The sequence below is a fragment of the Oxyura jamaicensis genome, chromosome 2 (assembly GCF_011077185.1).
Source record: "Oxyura jamaicensis isolate SHBP4307 breed ruddy duck chromosome 2, BPBGC_Ojam_1.0, whole genome shotgun sequence".
In the NCBI taxonomy this organism is placed as follows: Eukaryota; Metazoa; Chordata; class Aves; order Anseriformes; family Anatidae; genus Oxyura; species Oxyura jamaicensis.
The window spans coordinates 117,727,983-117,737,800 of record NC_048894.1 but is presented as its reverse complement, the minus strand read 5'-3'; the positions used below and the strand labels follow the sequence as shown (position 1 = coordinate 117,737,800).

Below are 9,818 nucleotides of genomic sequence, written 5' to 3'. Positions count from 1 at the left end.
TTATTTAACTAAGGTCTCCTGGCAGAAGTAGACCTTGGAAAAATATGTTGCAAGAGATGTCATTTTGTGTTCTCTGGGAAAATAAGCTTTTTGTCAGTGAAGTTTGATCCGTTGTAAGGCTCACCTGCTTGGAGAAGTTACAGCACAATAACTGAAGTGTGGTTTTATGGTTCCCTTAGTGACTTATTCCCATTGCACTCTTTCTGTATCAGGGTAGCCTTCCCAGTGCAGTGCTAGGGGGCACAGGGAGGTTGTACGTGGCACGGGGAGAAGGCCTGTACTTGCTGAGGCCAGAAGTTTGTTTGGCACAGGAGAGTGGGCAGCCTCAGCATAGCAGACACAGTGGGAGGGCAGGATAGGCTTTTTAATCCCATGAAGAGTTTTGCTGGCATCCAGTAAACTTTAAGGGGCTTCTAGAACCTGAGGGGGGTTGTTTACTAGAGAAAGATTTTGGTGTGATCTTGAGGCTTAATTTGGTTTTGCATAAATTTTCCAGCACTCTTTTTGAGCTCAACGCTTCACATTTATAGCATCCTGTGACAGAGTCCTGCACCACCTCTTGCATGAATAAATTGCCAGTGGGGGGTTTTGCTTTTGTTTTTCTCCAGAATTGCTCGCTATCTGTAAGCACAGACCTTTAGCTTCCCTTCTGGAGCCATCTTTATGTTAGTATTGCTGTATGGACCAACACCAACAGGCAGTAGTATTACTGTTGGACAGGCACCAACATGGAGCCTCCACACAGCCCAGAGAGTATGGCTGGGGGACAAAATGATTTCCTGGAGTACAAAGCACTGTAGGCATTCAAGCTAGCAATTTTTGCTCTTTGATCTGTTAGTATTTAGGTGGAAAGAAATTGCACACTTGCTCTGGCTGCCCTTTTGTGAAGATGAAAGCAAAGACTCAAAGGTGTTTTCCTTTCTAGCTGTGAAATCTTCTTCCCGGAATGAGTAAAAACACAGCTGCATGGATCATTGACTCAGTTCTTGTGAAGAACCATGAATGTATTTAAAAGCACATATGTTCTTTGGTTTTCAGGTCTTGGGAGATACCAGTAGATGTAATCCCAAACAGTAAAGGCAGTGTTTCATACACAGAAGTAAAGGAAACTTTATTGGATCCTTCAGTGAAAACTGGTTTTGAGTTGCCTGCTATCTTAAAGAGCAGGATCAAGCAGCATCAGTCCAAGGATGAGTTGGATTCTGTCTCATTTTCCTTGCATGCTGTGTTGTTGCTTCTGAATTTTCCAGACAATATTTTCAAAGCAGATTAGAAATCTGCTTCAGTGAATAGTTTGCACTATAACTGCCAATATTTCATTAGCATTTTTCCTGGAAGCTCTCTTATCTGCAAATGTCTGTAAGCACAAATGGAGTATTAGTAAGGTTGACCACTATAAAACTGACACCCAGTACAGTCCTGATAACACGTCCCCCCACAACTAATATTTTGAAAGGCTTTTGTTTTATTGATTTTTAAAATATTTAGCCTGAGTGCCACTGTCTGTGACAGAATGTTTAAATAATGCAACAGCAGAAAAAGATAAACATCATCCATAAAAAACAGCAGTTGCCCAGCTGGAGAGATTAAGGCAGCATTATGACACTAGACCTATAGAAAAAGACAAACTTTTTCTCTCAGAAGTAGAGGTGAACGGGAGGGGTCTCATGCTCTTTCAGTAATATATGTGCATTATTCTAGGCAAACTCTTTTTATTTTTTTTTTTCTAATTGAAGGGGCCTCTGTTTGGATTCTGCTGCTGACAGACCAGAACGAGATCATCGGCTCTGGGTCTGCATGAGGCTTTCTGAACTGATCCCAGATCTGGCAGCACCAAAAATGCAGGAGCAGCCTTCTGACATTCAAGGTACAGGTGTGGGCAGTGTTGGCACATTGCATGTAGATTAGCAAGCAGCTCCCAGGCTGCTGGGATGGGGATGGGCATGGACTTCATGTCTTCAGCCCCAGGGGAGAGAAGATCTGGCCTCCAAGAGCTGTCCCCTTTCACCACGTTGTCTCCACGGCCACATTTGGCTGAGAGCCTTGCCAAATCCCCTGGTGTAAGAGTAGAAGCTGAGGCTCAGGTGCTGAGGAGACAAGGCAAGGCTGAGGCGTATGGTTACAAATGCACTGGGGAGGCGAGGGGGAAGGCCTCTAGCACAACAGATGTAAGTTATTTATCTGAACAGGGGTATCTAGAGCAATTTGAGATGCCATAGATAGTATCAGTCATACAAGTCAGCCAGTGCTGGGGCTTGGGATTCCCCAAGGCATCTTGTGTGGCACCGGGTGCCGAGGTTTGGCTGACTGAGTCAAGCCAGAGCTCAGCACATGGGAGATGCTTGCTAAGCAACAGTGAAAGAAGCAAAAATATCTGTGAGGCATGTGCACAAGAACAGCAGATGCTTCTGCTGAAATGAGTGACCTTCGCACACCTCCACCCCTCCTTGGGGGCATGCTATATTTAACAAACTTCAGTAGCTACTGAAATTACTGATTTCAGGACTTTTACAAATCCTGAAACTTTGAAAAATGTGAACCTGAACACTAGAGAAAAGCCAGAACACGCAATTTAGATTGCACAAGGACAAGTAACTGGGTCCACGTGTGAAACTGATTTAGATAAATAATCTTTAGAGGGGTTAACAAATTCCAAAGATAGTAGGGCACTGATTATTTTATGAAAGATCTGTGAACACTGAAAATAAGTCTAGTATCTTGACGTTCAGCTGTGGGTACATAGATCACCAGGCACCATCTCTGTTCATCTTGTACCATTTCCCACTTGCATGTTGACAACGTACAGTCAGTTAAACAAATGAACTGTGGTCTGATCCTTGGTCAGGAGCCAGAGATGGTGATGGTGTAACCTCTCCTATGTTCTGGTGTCTTCACATACTCTCCTTGAGTGAGGTATGTCCTTCCTCTAAAATCTGTTTCTGCTTTGCAACATGGTTGCAGGAAAATGCCTAATAAGTGGCAAGGACGTGATCCAATTCCACTGAAACAGTGAAAGTTTTCCTGGTTATATATGTGAACTTTGAACAGAGCTGCTTATAAATGCTGATTTGGAGCTGGGGTTTATCAGAAATGTGCAGTGTCAGACTGTATATGAGCAAACTTGCTGGTTTCAGGTTATCCTATACCTGGAAGGAATCTACATACATATATATATATATCTAATTTCCTAGTACAGTCTTTTAGCTGCTCCTTTCATCTATGCAAACAGTTTTGTGAACTTTGAGAATAGTCCTATGTGCATTAAAATATATTTGCTGTTGAAATGTTAAATCAAACACCAGCTTGAATATTTTTAAAGGTCATAGTCACTGAAGGAAAACACTTTTTGAACTGCTTTTTTTTATTTTTATTTTTTAAACAGAATCCTGAAGAATAAGACAATGCTGCAACTAAAACATGTAGGCAGAAGTCTAATTTTGTATTACAGGAATTAAAAAGCATGATGACTTTTGCATTTCCCACCCACCTTTCATAAGTGATTAACAACAACAACAAAAAATTAAAGAACGGTAATGATCTTGTTTTAGGAAAAGCCAAAGGCATTTAGTAATCCACCTTTGCACTGTTTTTTCCATCACTGTGAGGTCCAGGAGCGTTTCTGGGGTAGGTGCATCAGTGGCCTAACTAAAAGCCAAAGTCTGGGAGCACAGGTCTGCAACCAGGGCTGAATGGTGCAGTGACTTCTCTGGCTGTGGTACTGCAGCACAGTGAGGCTCCAAATAAACACTCTGGCTGCTGCAGCAATAAAGCACATTAGACATATGCCAGATAAGCAGGCATTCTCTGCAGAGATAAAATATTATATTGGGAAGAATCTCTTCAGTTGTGTCAGGTCACCTGGTTACTGTTAATGTGTTAAATCCCACCTTAATTTGTCTCTTCTGGCTGTCAACAATATGTAAATGTACATATTTATATTTAAAGGAGTTCTAAGCACTCATTTATTTATAAAATAGTGGACCAGTAGAATTGCATGGACTTTGATACTGAGGCTTCTGGATGTACTGTATTCTTCTGCTGCATGTTCAAGATAAAGAATTACACACCCAAATGGGAAGAGTGATTCATCAGTAGCATCAGAGGGATAATTGTCCTAAGTGTTGTTGCAAGCAACAGACACAAAGCCTGAGAGATTATCAGAAAGTTTAAAAGCTTGCACCAGGGTCAGGTCTCAGAGGCGCAGGCAGGTGTTCCGGTTGCCAGCATGGGGCAGTCACAAGCTCTTGCCCCTGCCTGCAGGCTTGGTGCTGCTTCTCCTTACTCAAGTACAAATGTCCTTAGAATTCTGGTACCTGTATCTGTCATTGTCATATCAGAAACTGAGAGGGATTATTTGGACTTAAAATTAATGAACTAGGAGCGAAGTCATTAAATACAAGACCAGTCAATCCATCCTCTGTGCATTATTAGATATTTTTTCTTCCTCTTCCTTATTTGCTAATATTAAACACAGGTGATGATGCAATTATTTCCCTCAAGGTAATTAAATCATAATTTTATTTTATAAAAAGCACTCATCAACTACATTGGAAAAATCCAATTAAATTAAAAAAAATCTAATCTTCTCTCTGCTCTTGGGGGCGGGGGTAGGATTCATACAAATTGTGTAAGTTTGCTTTAATAAACAAAGACAAAAGTGAAGAACTTCACGTACGTTAGGATTTAAACAGCATGAGTTTTATTTCTCACAAGGACAGCAAGGGTCTGCGAGCATTCACTGTCAGTAGAGGTTAAGGTCTTGAGTTGCCTCAGCGGTGGACAGACATTCGACTGGACTTCAGGAAGAATTTCTTCATGGAAAGGGTGGTTAGGCATTGGAATAGGCTGTCCAACGAAGTGGTGGACTCCCCATTCCTGGAGATACTTAAGAGATGTGTAGATGTGGCACTAAGGGACGTGGTTTAGTGATGGACCTCGGTAGGTCAGGCTGGTGGGTGGATCTGGTGATCCTGAAGGTCTGTTCCAGCCACCATGACTCTACTCCAGTCACTGCTTGGAGTGGAAAGCATCTGTCAGAGTTTAGTCCTGGGAAGTGCTGGGTGTCTTCCAGTAGTCCCCACTCCTGGTGCACTAGGCACCTTAAGGACCGTGATCAAACTGATTGTAATTAAGGATTTGGATCTGTGTCCTGCGAGGCAAAGAGTCATTTGTCTTGAATTATTTTATTTTGGTTACTTCTACTTGAAACAGGCACAACATGGAAGAGAAAATGCTTGAACTATGCCCAAAAGAAGCAGCATGATTTGTATTAGCCCTTGAATGGATTATAAATCTGTCCATAAGTCTTTTTCTGATGTAATAGTTTTTTGTTTCTGTGAGGAAGCCATTAGCTTCCTTGTGCTCTGAATCAAAATCATTTAAATAAGAAAATGTCAGGGCTTTGTGGTGCCGGCAGTGACTGAGTTATAATAGTTATTAATTTGACAGACTACCATCATCTATGCAGAGTCCAATCCTGTAATTAGAATTTCTGTAGTGTAAGCATCTGGTAACAGCACAACATCAATATGCATATGGCTCTACAGGCAGAGTGTTTCAGTAATTGGGAAGAAAGGATGCCCAAGTCATCTGTGAGGATGCTAGTGGAGGCAACTGGGGGGAAAAAGACCATTTGTTTCTACAGCTGTGAGGTTGCTCATTCATCAGCATGCTTTTGCTCTCTGAAAATACAGAAATGATGCATTCAAGCCTGAGTACCTCCTTGACTCTTAAAAGAACGTTTTTCAGAATCTGCTGCTATGGATGATGTATAAATGTATAAAGAGTGATGCAATTTGTGTGCTTTGGGCATGATTGTGAACAGCAGGACTGGTTAACAAAAATTAACTGTGTGTGCTTTTAAATTGCTGAAAATTTGGGAAAGTTCTCTCAAAGTATTCATATGCTTCAAATGGAGAAAAAAAAACATGCAAGAGCAACCAAACATGCTGAAATACTCTAAAATCATTTAACTGAAAGGGAGAATACTGGAGTGCCAAATTAGAAACAAAATGATTTGTCACTATGCTAATATTCATTAACTTGACAGAATGCTACTGTCTGGGCAACATCTAATCATTGTAATCAGTACTTCTGTGATGTAACTGCTGGGAACAACACAGCCTCTGTGTTTTGCCCCTTTCTTTGCATTTTCATTTGTTTCTTCTGCTGGGTGAAACCTTCCAGGCCATATGAGTGTCCACTGGAGCTCAAAACCCCCAGAACTGCGTTATGCAATAATTTAAAGTTACATAAAGTCAATGTGAATGCCTCAAATGGTGCAATGCTACACCAAAGCATTATGAGTAGACTTACAGAGCCTCTTGTTCCTGACGCCTCTCGTGTTTGGAGTGGCAGGAAAAACGCACGGTGTGAAATGCCTTCCCCAGCCCCAGCTCTGCACAGTTTGTGCTGTTGCTGTCTTCTGGCAGTAAAAAGGGGAGGTCATCAGAAAATCAGACCTTGCAGTGCTTGGCTGTGGATTAGCAGCTTTCCTCTGGGTACCGTAAAGGAACTGAAAACATTGGCACTGTGCAGCGAAGCCTTGAATCTTTGTGAGCTCAGCAGTCATATATCACAACCTCAGACTAATGAGTTGGATGTCTTAAATCAGCTATCAGTAAAAATGTGCGGGGTGAGGTGTAATGTAGAAGGCAAAATATTTCAATTCCGGTTACTGCTGGCTTAAGATTTGTATGAATTATTAGAGAGGTGCTGGGAGAGCGTGACTCTTCTCCAGGGCAGGGCAGCCAGCTCTCCCTTTGGCCATTTACTCACATCCTTTGTGAGGAAGACATCTTTTGCCATCTTTTTCAGAGCAGCTTTTGCTGAGCTGAACCATCCTGAAAGGCTGAGTAGTGCAAACCGCAGCTGTTATGGCTGAAACTGGAGCAGCTCATTTAGGCAAGAAGCATGGGATGTTTTAGGATATTAAGGGATTATTGTAGTGTTTTATTCATGAGGAAGCACTAGTTTCCAGAGGAGGGGAATTGGATGGGGTAGTGCTGGTGGAGAAATTGGGAATAATGGGACTGGACAATTGTCAGCAGACAACTTAGAAATTTTATGAAGGCTGTGGTCCACCCTTCATTCTTGGGAGATGCATACGCATGTGCCACAGCCTCGTTTGGCTCTTGATGATATTTTGCATCCTCGGCATCATGCCTTAAAAAGGGAAGAAGGCTTTCACCCTTGTGGGCTGAGGCTCTGTGGCTGGAGATGTACTGGAGATGTCCTTTGTCCTTTGCAACCCATCCCTCCGAGCGGGGTGCACCCTGTTGGCACTTCAGGGTCTGGCTGTGCTGTACTTTTGTGTTTGTGCTGCTCCACATGTGTCTGAGTCCCAGCAGGCTGTCAGGGTGTTGGCATGAGCTGGGGACCTTGCTTTGGTCACTGCCATGTTCCCCAAGACCTAGGTGGAGAGAAGCAGGGACCAGCCTGTCTTAGGATATCTTGCTGGCTGCCTGCTTAACATTCCATCCCCAAAGAAGCCTTTGACCAAAATGCATGCACACGTCTCCAGGGGGAGGAAGAACAGATATACAGCAGGATAAACAGAGGGGAAAGGGTTTTGCTGAGCTTTAAGAACATCTCAGTGTTCTGGGAGCTGTCAGACTTACCAAGCTCTTTAGCAGACAAATGGGTAGGCAGTGGGATTAGCGTATTCACAAGTTTCCCAGCAGCTTCTGTCAAAATAAACATTATTTTGTTACCAGAAGAAGCAGCAATGCCTATGCATTGTATAGAAACATGACTATTTTCCCTTCATATTGCGACAACTCTGGAACAAGAAAAGTCAAATAGCACAATCCGCTTAATTGCACACACTTTAGCTATGATAAACAGGTTGATTTCAAAAAAGCTTGGGTGATTTATGAATCGGGATGACATCTTTCTGTAACAGCTCAGGCATTAGAAATGTGACTTTCTTTGGAAATCAGCAGTACTTAAACTCCAAAACTATTTAAATGCTTTTAAAATAGTCTTTAATGGTTTAGAAGATAACTTGTTTAGAGGTAAATAATTAATTTTATATTAAATAGAGTTTCAGGCGAATTTGAAGACTGTCTTGTGCTCCTGAATCTCATAAGCTATGTATCTGATTTTAATCACAACTGGGATCATCTTAATCTATTTACATAAATATTAAATTTTATTACACATCATAGATTGTTTCATGTCCATAATTTAAAATACTTTCTATGTTCTGTTTACTGTTACAACTATTCCTCACCATGCACACCAGTATTCACCATTCCACTCCACTGTTTTTATTGCTGCATGAAAAGTTTCTTTACTTTAAAAAAAAAAAATGAATAGTTTTTTTAATTCTTCCTAGGGCCGAACCCTCCCCTTTAGGAAGAAGATGAAGCCAGCAATACAGAGATCACATGGGACATAAGTCTTCTGATTAAAAGTCTTCTTTTAGATCAGATACGTAAAACTATTTCTCACAGCCCTGGCTAATGCTCTCATCATGAGGACCTTCCCAGGACCTTGCTTGCAGGAGGTGAGGAGGCTGCTGTTCTGCAGCTGGATGTTCCATTTGAGAACTCTAAAATCTTTCTTGATGACAAATGTTAGTTAACTTGGCGTATTTCTAGGGTAAGTTTTGGAACAGCAAATTTCAAGCAATGCATCAGACAATTCCATCCAGTTTTGGTAGCAAATACTATTGCAATGGTATTGCCTGCAGGCCCTACTTCACTTCTAGCATGTCCCAATGCAGTGCATGGGAGAGACTCCTTTCCTCAGCAGGGGATCTTCCCTGCAAATGGAGGAGCAGTCAAAAGGCATCAGGAGCACAATTTATGTGGCAGCTCCTTGCTAACCAGCTCACAACATTGATTTGCCAGGACTGGACCCTACTTGCTGTATTATTTTGTTATCTGCCTAAATTATTTAGGGAGTCGTCATGGAACTGAGAAAAGGTTTGGGACTTTGTTTTACAGCATCAATGCATATATATATACATGTGTATATATATATATTTGTCTTCATATACACCTTGTTAGTGAGTATTGTTGAGGTTCAAGAGGAGCCTTATGGATGTAATTATAGTAGCTGGGGCTGATGGCCGACGTTCAGACACTGCTATTGCATTTATACTATGCCTGTAGGACAGACCTCAGCTGAGTGAAAGCTGGCATGATGCTTAAACCAGGGCTACCTTGCTTGTGGACCCCTATCTGGTGCAAGAGGAAATATTCTTTTCCCCGTATAAAAAGTGATCCTAGCACATAATTTTTGGGATCACAAGGTTGTTTGTGTGTGTCTATCAGATCCCTGAAAACTGTGGATAAGGTGCTTCTTAGGCTGGAGTAAAATCTTTTTCCACTCTGCTTGATTTTGAGCAAGGAACCGAGATCAGATCTGCATCCTAGGGAAATGAGCCAGCTACAAAACTCCTGAATACTCCATGATTAGCCTCTCTGTCTCTTCTTCTGGAACTGTACCACCCACTGCAAAGAGGATGTGAACATAAACCTGCCAATTCCAAGGTGAGTGCTTCTGCAAAAGGCTTTAGAGAGAGGATCATTTTCATCCTGGAAACATTGCGTGGCAGTGCAGAGAGAGATGCCGTAATTTAGAAAAGACAAGGTGCCATTTTACATGAAATATGTGCCTTTAATCGCTTTACAAATGAAATGAGAATAATGAATATTGCAACAATATCATATCTGAATAATCCATAATAGCTCTGCATGTTCTGGATTATTATCAACTTTCTTAAAGTATGTCATTGTAAAGATAATATTATTATAGATAAAGAAATATAATTTAAAAGGTAATTCTAAAAAACATTCTGAGTTAAGGGA

The 9,818-nt window shown here is 41.5% G+C and overlaps 1 long non-coding RNA gene across 1 annotated transcript; it reads left to right on the top strand.

Annotated features, from left to right (window-relative positions):
- The first annotated feature begins 1,740 nt into the window (after positions 1–1,740).
- Positions 1,741–9,597, top strand: LOC118163005. Its single transcript, XR_004748774.1, has 3 exons — positions 1,741–1,867; positions 8,339–8,509; positions 9,384–9,597. It is a non-coding gene; the product is annotated as an uncharacterized LOC118163005 (long non-coding RNA).
- The last annotated feature ends 221 nt before the right edge of the window (positions 9,598–9,818 follow it).